Source organism: Coptis chinensis, chromosome 5 (genome assembly GCF_015680905.1).
Source record: "Coptis chinensis isolate HL-2020 chromosome 5, ASM1568090v1, whole genome shotgun sequence".
NCBI lineage: Eukaryota > Viridiplantae > Streptophyta > Magnoliopsida > Ranunculales > Ranunculaceae > Coptis > Coptis chinensis.
In genome coordinates this window covers 45861573-45874749 of record NC_141460.1, presented here as the reverse complement: position 1 = coordinate 45874749, position 13177 = coordinate 45861573, and the positions used below count along the sequence as shown (strand labels likewise).

General features: G+C 36.0%; 1 long non-coding RNA gene across 2 annotated transcripts; it reads right to left on the bottom strand.

The window, feature by feature from the left end:
- Window positions 1-4005: 4005 nt before the first annotated feature.
- On the bottom strand, window positions 4006-12019 carry LOC147497664 (uncharacterized). 2 transcript variants are annotated; one of them, XR_015195210.1, is made up of 6 exons: window positions 11823-12019; window positions 11626-11726; window positions 11351-11511; window positions 10779-10831; window positions 4696-4864; window positions 4006-4576 (listed from the first exon to the last, which is right to left on the bottom strand). It is a non-coding gene; the product is annotated as an uncharacterized LOC147497664 (long non-coding RNA). The 2 variants fall into 2 exon arrangements; XR_015195211.1 differs by having other exon boundaries at window positions 10779-10877; window positions 11347-11511; window positions 11823-12009.
- Window positions 12020-13177: the final 1158 nt, after the last annotated feature.

Below are 13177 nucleotides of genomic sequence, written 5' to 3'. Positions count from 1 at the left end.
ATTTAAACCATTCTTGTTTTTCGTTATACTAAACTTTCTGCGTGACCAACTGATAAAGAAGTTCAATGTTCAAATATCCGGCAATAGTTTCCCTCCTTTTACCAAAATTTCCATGAGTTTAGTAGTACAGTAATACCAAGGAAAGTAAAACATTCATCCAATTCAGTAAGTATCATTCATTCCTTCTCCCTGGAAAGTGGTGATATGGTTGGAATATGTGCTTCGTGTGAGAGAGGAGAAGAGCATTACTCCATTATGTTCCTTTATTTTGGGAAGCGGTATTTACACCCAACTGAATGGGATTGGCCCCTTTGACAAAAGGGTAGAAGAATAATGGTTATTCCAAGTATGTCGCATCTTCAAGCACCCCAAATGTAAAAAGAGTTACTACAACCAGGTGCCGCAAGAAACTAACTCTCACAGTAATTCTGTCGTTGGGCACTTATGGTGGTGTTTGGCAAAAAGATTCTGTGGAAGACCAATACTCACGGTAATTTGATGCCACGACAATTTGGTAGCTTACTGCCGCGAGAAATTTCTTTTTGCACCCACAGTAGCAATATCTCGCAAGAGCTAGAACCTTGTGGCTAACACCTACTGTGAAATTCAAGTATTCACATTACTCTTCTGTTGCGAGACAGTTTAATTTTTTATGTGATGGTGTGAGACGGGAGATAATGGTGGTTTGCAAAAGAAGATGGTGGGGGTGATAAATGGTGGAGACAGTAGATGCAAGATGGTGGTACGCTGTGTGGTGGTGGCAACAGTTCAGGGCGATGGTTTTACAATTTAATTGAAATGGAATGCTTGTGTAATCTATAAATGGAGGGGTGTACGACATATGTATTGGTAGATAGAGGGGTGCCAATACCCCAACACCATAGAATCTTTAAAAGGGGTGCCAATCTTATGCAGGGCAATAGACTCAAGTAGCACCAACCCTCACAACAATGAACAAAATAATCTCTATTCTTATTATAATTCAAAATTCATATCAAAGACCCCTTTCTCAAAACCCTACCTAGCCTTTATATAGGCAACCTAACAAACGTGTGAAATAACAACTACTGGACTATTGCTCTGCGGTGTGTACAAAACCCAAACATACTGAAAGAAAATAGCAACGATTTAACTAAGACCAAGCCTTCACACTTAACTCTGACAGAACTCAACACACATAACTCTGACAGAACTCAAACTGCATCACAATCCTATTAAGTGGGGTGTAAATACTGCTGCCCAATAACCATGGATTTGTAATTTTTTTTCTTTGTGCATTTTTTATTGACAAGGCGACAAATCATTTGTTTGACAATCCAAAAGTGGATGGAAGTTATGTCAGTTGGTCCGACCCTCGGGGAGATGTCCTAATAGAACTCTAACACCCCACCCCCCAAGATGGAGCATAGAGATCACAAATGCCCGGCTTGGCACAAAGAGAAAAGAGAATGAAATGGAGCACGCAATAACGGCTTTATAAGAAGATTAGCAAGCTGGTCTTTAGAATGACAATCAACCTCCAAAGGAGTGACTATCCTTTTGCTCATAACTAAGTCCCGGATGAAGTGACAATCAACCTCCACATGCTTTGTACGCTCATGAAACACAGGGTTACTTGCAATAATGATAACAACTTGATTATCACAAAAACATCTGCATAGGAGAATGAACAGCAATACCCATCTCAGAAAGAAGTGAATGAACCCACATCATCTCTTTAATTGTAAGAGACATAGCTCTATACCATTGATTTCGAATTTGAATTAGATTAGGAGTTAGTTTTAGCAATTGGTTTGCTTATATAAACCATTGTAAATATTAATCTTTTCAGACTTTATATTATTATTATTGAGTTAAGAGAATTCATTTTTTTTTATTCAAACTCTATTTTTTGGGTACTGCCATTAACTTTAATTGGTGTTTATCATCCAAGTTTGTTTCTGCTTTCGAGTATACAACAAGATCAATCAACAGAAATAAAATCGGTTTTTTTAATTCTTCAATATAAGATTGAATAAGAAGTTACACTTGGAGGTCAGAATTAACTCATAAGAATAAGCAAAGAATTTTCACTTTTCACTTCTTTTTTGCAACGAATTTTTAAACGAATTCTCATTAGAAACTTGAATTACACACGAATATGTCCCCGCATCAAATTTTTGCCGTACAACGAATTACTATGATGCTGAGTGAGATTGGGGTTCAGAGTTTGGGATGAGTTTCTTAAAAAATGTATGAAAGAGGGAGCTAGAAGTTGGAATACGTGAAGAAGAAAGGTAATCTCGAGAAAATGGTCGGTATATCTATTTATTAATTTATTTATTTTTACTTTTTGCATGGTAATCTTGGGAACATGGCAAGTGATGGGAAAAACGTGGGAGAAATGCCACGGTCCCAAGCAATAGAAGCATTATCTTCCGACAAAAACCAACGAACATGCTTATTTTTAAAGTCAGACAACCCATATAATCTAGGGAAAACTAGCACTAGGGTCTCTCATCCAACCAAACATCTTCCTATCCTAAAAACGAATATTATCGGCATTGCATAAAACATATCTAATATTCTTGAGAAACACCACCTGCACTTTTCGAATGCCCTTCCAAACACCACACATGTAGGGTATGGTAACAGGGCCACTCTCCTAACCCAAATCCCACATACCAATCTTGGACACTATCACCTTCCTCCAAAAGCTTTCCCTTTCCTATCCAAACCTCCACAACCATTTACCCAGCAACACAAGATTGAACTCATGGAAGCTCCTAACACCTAACCCACCCCCTCTAAACGAAACACACTCTTTCCCAGCTAACCAAATGAAGCCTATCCCGAAAGAAATCCTAATAATTGATTTCAACCTCTATTTGCAATACTGATGAGCATGTAGAAGGGGGACATATAGTAGACACGAAAGGAAAGAAAAAATGATTTTGATATGGATAAATCAATCCTCGTGGACAAGAAACCCTTCCACCCTGCCAATCTAAGATTAAAACGCTCGATAACAATATCCCAAATGGAACACATGTACGTTTTCCCAAGAATACTGGATTTTCTATACCCTTAGATTGCTTCCATTTTATACAATCCCTAATTTTGTTACAAACAAAGATAACAGTAGAGATTCATTAAGTCACCGTTTTTTTCTTTAGAATTTAAATAAATATAGGGAAGTTCTGGCTATTGTTGCAACATCTTTATTTAATTTTATTTTATTTCTTTATTCATTAATGTAATGGTGTTACCGTAATCTACTTTAAATAGCTAGGGACTCAGGGTGCATGGGGATACAGGGTTTAATATTTTAGTCGCTTGCAAATGTCTTAAGGTTGATTAACCTTTCTGGTTATACCAATGAATACATTTTACCTATCAAAAAAATAAGAATAGAAAGGTTTAAATATATATAATCGTGTTGTGTTGTAAATCAAAGTGCAACTGAAGGCAGTTTGACAATAAGTATTTTGAGGACATAGAAACTAATATAGGACTCAATTATCCATAGTTGAGTCCTATATTTAATTGTTATTGATATAGAAACTAATGACATAGAAACTAATATAGGACTCAATAACACCCTAAATACTCCCTAATGACATAGAAACTAATATAGGACTCAATTATCAATCTGAAATCCGAATTCACATCATATAATCTATATCACAATAAGTAATTAACGAAGATAGCATCAGCCTCTTCATATCTACGGAAGACCTGTGAACACATTATGGAAACTGCTTTTGGAGTGAGATAAAAATCTGAACTTCATGCAAACCAATTTTTAACTATACCTTTTGAGCCAAAACTTCTAATACTTTCCCTCGAATTGGAACACACTATATATCTCTATGGATAGTATCCAACTTGGAAGTGCGAAAATCTAACTTCACTAAGCCTAGTAATCCCACAATACATCTCAATAGATAGTATGCAACTTTCCCCTTCAAAACTACAATCATTAAAATCTTTGATTTTAGAACGCAGCAACAAACATGAACACAATCATCAAAAAATTTATCTTCAATATAAACACAGGAACAGCTTCTCTAACATAACAAATAACTACGGCATATAACTTATAGGCCTCTAGTCTTGCATGCCATAGTTTCAAGAAGTAACAGAGCCTTTATGTCAATGGAATCATCAAGAAAACAGCAACTTAAACACCCCACACAAGAAAACAAGTTTTGAAGGCGCTCAAACTAGCACAAGAAAAACACCAAAAAGCTATTTCATCCTCAACAACGTAATGAGTAACAAACATACTGTGGATGAGAAACTACTGATGCTCCTTTTTAGACTTTTTGCTCTTGTAGGCTTTTAGTCTTACACCCTTCTAGCAGACGTCTTGATTTACAACTTTCCTGTGTGAAAGCATGGATGTCTCCAATAATATAAAGTCAGTCGCTCCTTCAATGAAACAATTGTTGTAATAGTGCTTCCCTTTGTTGTCCAAGAGAGTATCTTGTATACCATAAAACCCACATCTATAAAAGGCTGCCTGATCTGCTTCAATGTTGACAGCCACTGCTTGTGCTCCCTTTCTAACACCATCAGGAGGAGGAGCAGTATTCTTCTCAAATGAGAAAAGTGCATAAAAACCAACGTAAGTTTGGTCGACGAACAAAAATTTCATCAATGAAGATACTATCTTATTTGTATTAGTTGGTACAATCAATTAATTTTATATACCTTGAAACTGATTTCGTAAGCAGTAAAGTTTGATGCAAAGATCCCTACTGTGTGGTTACTTGTTCCTTTGGCAGACAATGCTGTATCATTCCAGGCGATGATGGTTGTCTGATATCCTTGACCTTGAAATATTACATCGGACTTGGTTCTATCGACTATTACCTTTTCCCTACCGGCAGTGAATGAGGAAAGACAAAAATAAATCAAATTTTAGAAGTAAAATATTTTAACTAATAATAATAGGACATCAAATTTCATATGGGCAGTTAAATCGCTACTCGGCGGAGGTGCGAGTAGCGAGTAGGTCTACTCGGTCGGGGATTAATTGGGATTATTCGGGCGATTTTTTAAAACCGCTACTCGGTCGAGGAGCGAGTAGCGAGTAGGTCTACTCGGTCGGGGATTAATCGGGATTACTCGAGATGTCTTAATTTTTATGTTTATATGTAGCATGTACATTGACGCTGGGCAATGTGGCATACAACATGGTACAAAATTTTTGCTATCAATATGCTATATAAATGTTGACATTGTCCATAGTTATTTGACCACTAAAGTTTAGTCAATATCATTGTTTTTTCAATCTTTTCTTTTCTTTAACTTGTCATAGTTACAAATGCAAAACATGTGTCGCACATTTATTTTTATTTTTTTTATATTAAGTTGTCATTAAGTATTCAAATGGGTTCTCAAAAATTATAATACACCACATAGTGTTCAATCAAAATACACCACATAGTGTTCACTGAACATATTTTATGAAGATTATCGGGGAAAAAAAATCGACGTTTTGCATTTGTAAAGAGAGTGGAGAGGAGAAGAGAGTGGAGAGTGGGCGAGTGGCAGACTGGAGAGGAGAAGAGAAGGAAAAAAAACGTAGAGAAGAAGAGACTGGAGAGAGTGAGAGACAGAGAGAAAAAGAAAAAATGAAAGTGGAGAAAGTGGAGAAAAAGAAAAAAAACGTACTTGGAATTGGAGCTTGTTTTCGCGGTTAGAGAAAATCTCTAACTTGATTTCGCGGTTAAAAAAAAAAAAAATCGGTTTTCTTTTATATACCGATTTGTGGTGAGTAACTCGCCCGATTCCGATTCGTCATAAATTAGCAACTCGGCCGATTACTCGGTGATTTTTGGACCCCGATCACTTATGGAGAGTAATTGGTTGGTTGGGTCGGCTAGGTACCGAGTAGCGATTCCTCACCGAGTACTCGCTGAGTACTCGCCGATTTAATAGCACTATATAGTGATTACTTAGAGTTGTGTGAAGTATATATATCTTGGAAAGTGCATGTATTTGTAGCCCCAAACCCACTATATCCTGCGACTAGCCCAAGATATAATGAGTCGAAGGACCTAGTTATTTACGACAAATGCATTAAGCAACGGTTTACAAAATGAAACCATTAAATAAGTCAAATATGGGTGATAACTATCAAATAAATAAAACAAAGAGTTTCTAACCCAATAAAGTCTTGTCTTTGATCAAGGATCAAAATCTAAAATTATAGTAAAAACAACAAAAGTAATATCCACAAACTAGTCTTTTCAAATCTAAATAAAATATACCAAGCATATCAACTAAAACCAAGCCAACACCCACTTAGTTCCAAATACTAACCAAGTAGAAATATTTATCAACTATATAAGATATAATGTGGAAAACAAGTGAACTCAACAAGTAACGTATGCAAATGATCCCAAACACTTATACATAGTATATAGCTCAAAAACTCAGAAAGTGCCTCATTGTCATCAAATAATAATTTATGCATCAAAACAAGTCGGGATAAAGAACTAAAAGCACAACAAACAAATAAAACCAATTTGGTTTAATCATATGAGTTCAACATACCATAAACAAACTCAGGAAAAGGAATTAATGCGACTTTAATTATAGTAATCCACGTCCAATCTCAATTTAAAATGCACACTGTCGACATCCAACTCGAAACTAGACTTGGTCATAATTTATTTAAACGAAAGAAAAGCTTGTAGATATACTTGCCTTTGCCCGATATAACGTAAACTTCTTGGTACTTTCATTGGATTTCATCGACCCATCTGTGATGATTGGTTCTTCCTCCTTCCAACTTTAGCTAATAGCTCCAAATCAGCAATTTACACATTGAATTGAGTAAGAACACGTCACAATTAAGCATCCAACAACCGGTCACAAATTGCCAATTTCATCTCTTTATTTTATGAAAGAGGAAGGTGGCAGAATTTCACTCAAAAAGAACTGAAATTCATAAGCAATCCTAGTAAAATTACCCACTGATCCATATACCTTTATAAAGCTCTTTGAATCTATTTTCCAACGGTCCAAACGGCGACTAAAACCAATCACTATGTGGAAAGATACAACTGTTTTGGTGAAAGGTGCCAAATCTGCTCCAAAACCGATTTTCTTATCATTTCTTTTTCTTGAGTGATAATATATCATATATATTAGAATCACACGATCATGACTTCAGGGTATTTCACCTTCCCATCATCTTCCATGATCTCTAATTTATGGCTGGATTTCCCCAATAGATTCATTCGAAGGGAGCAAGAAAGCTTATAACGTCTCAATATGTGATGAAGAAGAGTGTAAGCTTTTCCAGTACTAACCTTGATTGTAAATCTGATCTTCCCCACCACCTCACTATGCACATATATTCCCCAAAAAAAAGATGAATCCAGGGATTCAATCTTCAAACTTATCGGGTTGTAATATCGGTTCATGGGTCAAACTAAAACCGTGGGTTGTTCACTAATACCAAACTCTTATTTAATGGGCCTGTTTTAACTATTCAAAGCCCACTCGAAGTTTAATACTAAACCCAAAAATATGGGGTTTTACAGTCTTCCCACCTTACAAAAAATTTCGTCCTCGAAATTCAATTGATCCAACAGACTTGGCAACGTAGATATCACATCATATGACAAGAGAAGAGAGATAAGACATCACCTTGCTGAACACCTTCCCAAGTCGCTACCCAAAACCAAATAAATCACCATAATCACTTTTGTGAGAAGAGTCACGGTACCCAACTAGTTCAGTTAATATATGCTCAATGCTATTTGACCATAAATTCCTTTAGATAGTCCATACATAATCAAATCCCTAGACCGGCTGCACTAAGAACGCTTAAAACTGTGTACTAAGAAAACCGTGTCATATCTCAATAGACAAAAGATGCATGTATTATGAACAAGCGCTCTCCAAAAAGCGAGAGTTGTGAAGAATAGAACAACGCTAATTGCAAAAGAACCAGTGGTCTATAAGAGTAGTAGTCTCCAACTCTAAAATTACATGTTATAACTGACTCCAAATATGAAAATTAAGAGATTAACTGATAGTAACCCAACCCATCCTCAATTAAAACCATCCCATGAGTCCCTGCTAGACTATCCATTACCTTCAATCCCCAACGGAATTCACAATTAGTCATAATCACTAGCTGACATTACGTTCAAACCAAATCAACATGGTAACTTTAACCCACAATATGAAATTCACCACAAAATCAAATTAGACAAAACTTCACTTATCAATCCTTTCACTAAAGTTCAACCCATTCTAAAGTTGCTGCCCAAGACCAAATTAATTACCACAAAGTCCTTTTTGAGGAGCCCAACTAGTTAACATACTTTCAATTCTATTTCACCACAAAGTCCTTTAGATAGTCGGTGTATAATTAGATCTGAGGCAAACTATAACAGGATCTCTTAAAACTTCGAACTAAGAAAACCATATCATACCTCAATATACAAAAGATGCATACATTATCGACAAGCACTTCCCAAAGCTTAAAATTTACTGAGAAAGGAATCAACAAGGCAATCACAATCGTAAAAAGATCAGGGAACAATAAGAACAGTTGGAGTCTCCAACTTTAAAGTTCACATTAAATATCCAAAGCCAAATCCAAATAGGTAAACTAAAATATTAACTTGTATTAACCCAATCAAAGCAACTCCACAATTCTCCACTAGATTACTCAATAGTCGCTTTTACCACCAATGGATCTCATAATCGTCAATAATCACAAATTATATTAACTTGAATTCAAAAGTGAAAGTTCACCGCGAAGTTGAATGAAACAAAACTCCTCAGGTCAAACCTTTAAGTAAAATTTAATTCCAACGACATTCTAACGTTCACCAAATCGTTAGTAATCTCCTTTTCACAGCCAAGGTGTTTGATCTCCCATTTCTCATTCCCCCCTTTAATCACGTGTAAGAATCAACAATATATAAGGTTCCATCATATCATGTTGTTCCGGTTTTATGCAGAAGATACCCAACGATATCACAGACCTCACACATGCAGTTTGTAACACTATATGGCAAGTATGGCAGGTACACCCACACCAAAAATAAATAATGACGTAAGTACACAATAAAATAAAATATAACTATAGAATTTTCAATTTTCAAAACAACATACTGAAATTGGAGCATCTCATTAAATATAATTCCGAAACAATAATTTTTCACTTAAAAATCTTTTACAACATTAATAAAATAATAACTTAATAAGCTTTTCCAAGAGGTACCGTCCCTATAGGACCTCACTTGTGGTAAACTCCTTCCAACGAAGGCCTCACAAGCTGTAGAACTCCCTCTTGTTCAGGAGGACTAACACAAAGACCTCACTCACAAGTGACAGATCTTTCTCCTGACTAACCACAAAATTATATATATATTAGAAATCAGTCACATATTGTCAACATCCATATCAAACCATATATATAGATATTTAGGGGGACCACATTCTTTTTGCAAAACTCCCTCTAATGAACCCTATGGCCTTTCGGCAGTGGCAAAACATAATATACACCCTCACGGAAATATTACAAATCGTTCAAACATCCATATCACACCATATATATAGATATTTCCGGGGACCACACTTGCGACCCTCCAATGAGGTAAAGCCCTACTTACCCTGCAAGTGGCTAAACATAATATACACCCTCAGGAAAATATTACAAAGCTTTTCGGGGGTCATTTCAAAGCCCATGGCCTCACAAGCGGTCATCTTCTCCACGAAAGTTGAGAGGTATGGGCCCCATGCTATTACACACATACCCCCCACTAACCACATATCATATATAATCACAATACCATACCATCGTTTAACCTCATCATATATTCACATAACTCATACCTCAAAAAGAGTTAACTAAATCCATCCAGTTAACAACTGCCACATGGTTGCTACTACACACTCAACAACACATCAATCATACCAACACCAAGTATCCACTACTATCAAATTCACCACAATAACACAAAGTATAAAACAATCACCCAAAAACAAATATACTCTTCAATCAAGTCCTACTTCCACAAATGACTAACACGAAAATCAATATCTCAAAAACAATCGTTATGAACAGTCAGGGATTCAATGTGCAACCATACCCAAACACAGTACAAACACTGCAGTCATCATTCCCATTACAATACATACTACCAAATTCTTTTTCAAAACACCAATTCACTCGACAAAATTCTTTTTCAAAACACCAATTCACTCGACAAAACAATAAAGCATTTTAATCACTCGGTAGAAAAACAAACCATTTCATTCAAATAAATCAACAAGGCATGAATTTATCATAACCTACAAACAATAACAATTCCAAAAAGACAGACTCATTTCACCAAGTCTAAGTTGGTAACAAACACCTATCAAAACCCAATTTAAAACACTAGCACGACAAAGATTTGTATATGCAAACACAGGTCCAAAGACATTCAAACAACCATTCTAAACATTAAACAAGCGCCCCTCACTCAGCTAGTACACCTCAAAATGAAACCTAAGCGTGGTTTTAAAACTTTTTAGAGGTACCCTGCCCGTGAGGACACTTGAACCTAGAGCTCTGATACCACTCTGTAACGCCCCCAAACCCACTTTATCCTAGCTGATTAGCCCAAGATATAATGAGTCGAAGGACCCAGTTATTTAAGCTGTCTCGACAAATGTCGAATTGATTTAAGCAACGGTTTACAAAATGAAACCATTACAATAAGTCAAATATGGGTGATAACTATCAAATAAATAAAACAAAGAGTTCAAGCTCTAACCCAATAAAGTCTCAACTCGTCTCTCGCGTGATCAAGGATCAAACATGCAAAATCTGTAAGGCGTAAAACCACTTGGCCTTGACAAGTAATATCCACAAACTAGTCTTTTCAAATCTAAATAAAATATACCAAGCATATCAACTAAAACCAAGCCAACAACTTAGTTCCAAATACTAACCGGTAGAAATATTTATCAACTATATAAGATATATCACGATGTGGAAAACAAGTGAACTCAACAAGTGCAATGTATGCAAATGATCCCAAACACTTATACATAGTATATAGCTCAAAATTTGAAAAGTGCCTCATTGTCATCAAATAATAATTTATGCATTCGGGATAAAGAACTAAAAGCACAACAACACAAATAAAACCAATTTCGGTTTAATCATATGAGTTCAACATACCATAAACAAACTCTTGCAGAAAAGGAATTACAGGACTTTAATTATAGTAATCCACGCTTCCAATCTCAATTTAAAATGCACATAAAAAATTCGACATCCAAGTTAAAACTAGACTTGGTCATAATTTATTTAAACGAAAGAAAAGCTTGTAGATATACTTGCCTTCGCCCGATATAACGTAAACTTCTTGGTACTTTCGGTATTGGATTTCATCGACCCATCTGTGATGATTGGTTCTTCCTCCAACTTTAGCTAATAGCTCCAAATCAGCAATTTACACATTGAATTGAGTAAGAACACGTCACAATTAAGCATCCAACAACCTGGTCACAAATTGCCAATTTCATCTCTTTATTTTATGAGAAGGTGGCAGAATTTCACTCAAAAGAACTGAAATTCATAAGCAATCCTAAAAAATTACCCACTGATCCATATACCTTTATAAAGCTCTTTGAATCTATTTTCCAACGGTCCAAACGGCGACTAAAACCAATCACTATGTGGAAAGATACAACTGTTTTGGTGAAAGGTGCCAAATCTGCTCCAAAACCGATTTTCTTATCATTTCTTTTTCTTGAGTGATAATATATCATATATATTAGAATCACACGATCATGAATTCAGGGTATTTCACCTTCCCATCATCTTCTCCATGATCTCTAATTTATGGCTGGATTTCCCCCAATAGATTCATTCGAAAGGGAGCAAGAAAGCTTATACGTCTCAATATGTGATGAAGAAAGAGTGTAAGCTTTTCCAGTACTAACCTTGATTGTAAATCTGATCTTCCCCCACCACCTCACTATGCACATATATTCCCCAAAGAGAGTTACGAGATGAATCCAGGGGATTCAATCTTCAAACTTATCGGGTTGTAACAGTCGGTTCATGGGTCAAACTAAAACCGTGGGTTGTTCACTAATACCAAACTCTTATTTAATGGGCCTGTTTTAACTATTCAAAGCCCACTCGAAGTTTAATACTAAACCCAAAAATATGGGGTTTTACACCCCAAAAGTGCGAACATATGTGGGTGTATACACTAGCATTACACATTGTACAAAGTCTCATGGGTACAGAACTAGGTTCCAGCATTTGTTTTTTCCAATCTAAAATTATAACAACATATTTTCTCAATCTAAAACTGTAAATTTACTAGCAGCTATCAAAGGATAATGTAATGAGACTCTAACCTGTACGTCCCAGCGCCAATAGTGATCAACGTCTTCGAACGGCAATTTGGTGGAGCCGCATCAACAGCTTTTTGAATGCTTGTGAACTTAGCATCGCGTCCATTCAAGCTAACTTTGAGTACTAGACCAACTTCAGCATGGAATGTACTTGGCTTTAAACGCTAAAAAGAAAAGGTAATTACTAACACGTACTAGAATAGCGGTAAACTGTTCTTTCCCCGTTCCGAATATCAGTGCTGTTTATAAGGGGTGAGTTTTGTAGTTTGTTTACTCGGCACTTGTATCCATTAACATGAAAGAGAAAGTAGAGGTTGTGCACGTTGAGACAGGGATATATTATTAGTAACATTTTAATGGATCACCCAAGAAAAACATTGCACCTCTGACCTCTCAATCCCTATGTGCAACATTTAACACCAAAGTTTAAGAATTGATTGGCTTGCACATTAGAGCATGCGTCACCTATTATATATACCAATGCAAGTAGATTGTGTCACTTGAAAAAAGTAATGATTTTCATTTGGATTATAACAAACTCACCGATTTACTCTCGGCCTTCCCATTAGCCACCGCTCCAGGAGCCGCCGTTGATGAATCATCTTTTTGGGCCGTAGATGGATCTTCAGTTGCACCCCTCGAAGTAAAGTTAAAAGAGAAAATAAGTAAACATGTAAAACATACATAGACAGAGTTCTTGTTCAAGGCCATCATTTATTCCAACCTTGAACTTAGAGTAAAAAGGCTATGTGGTTTAATGATGATGATAAACTGAAACCTATTTTATAGTTATCTCCTA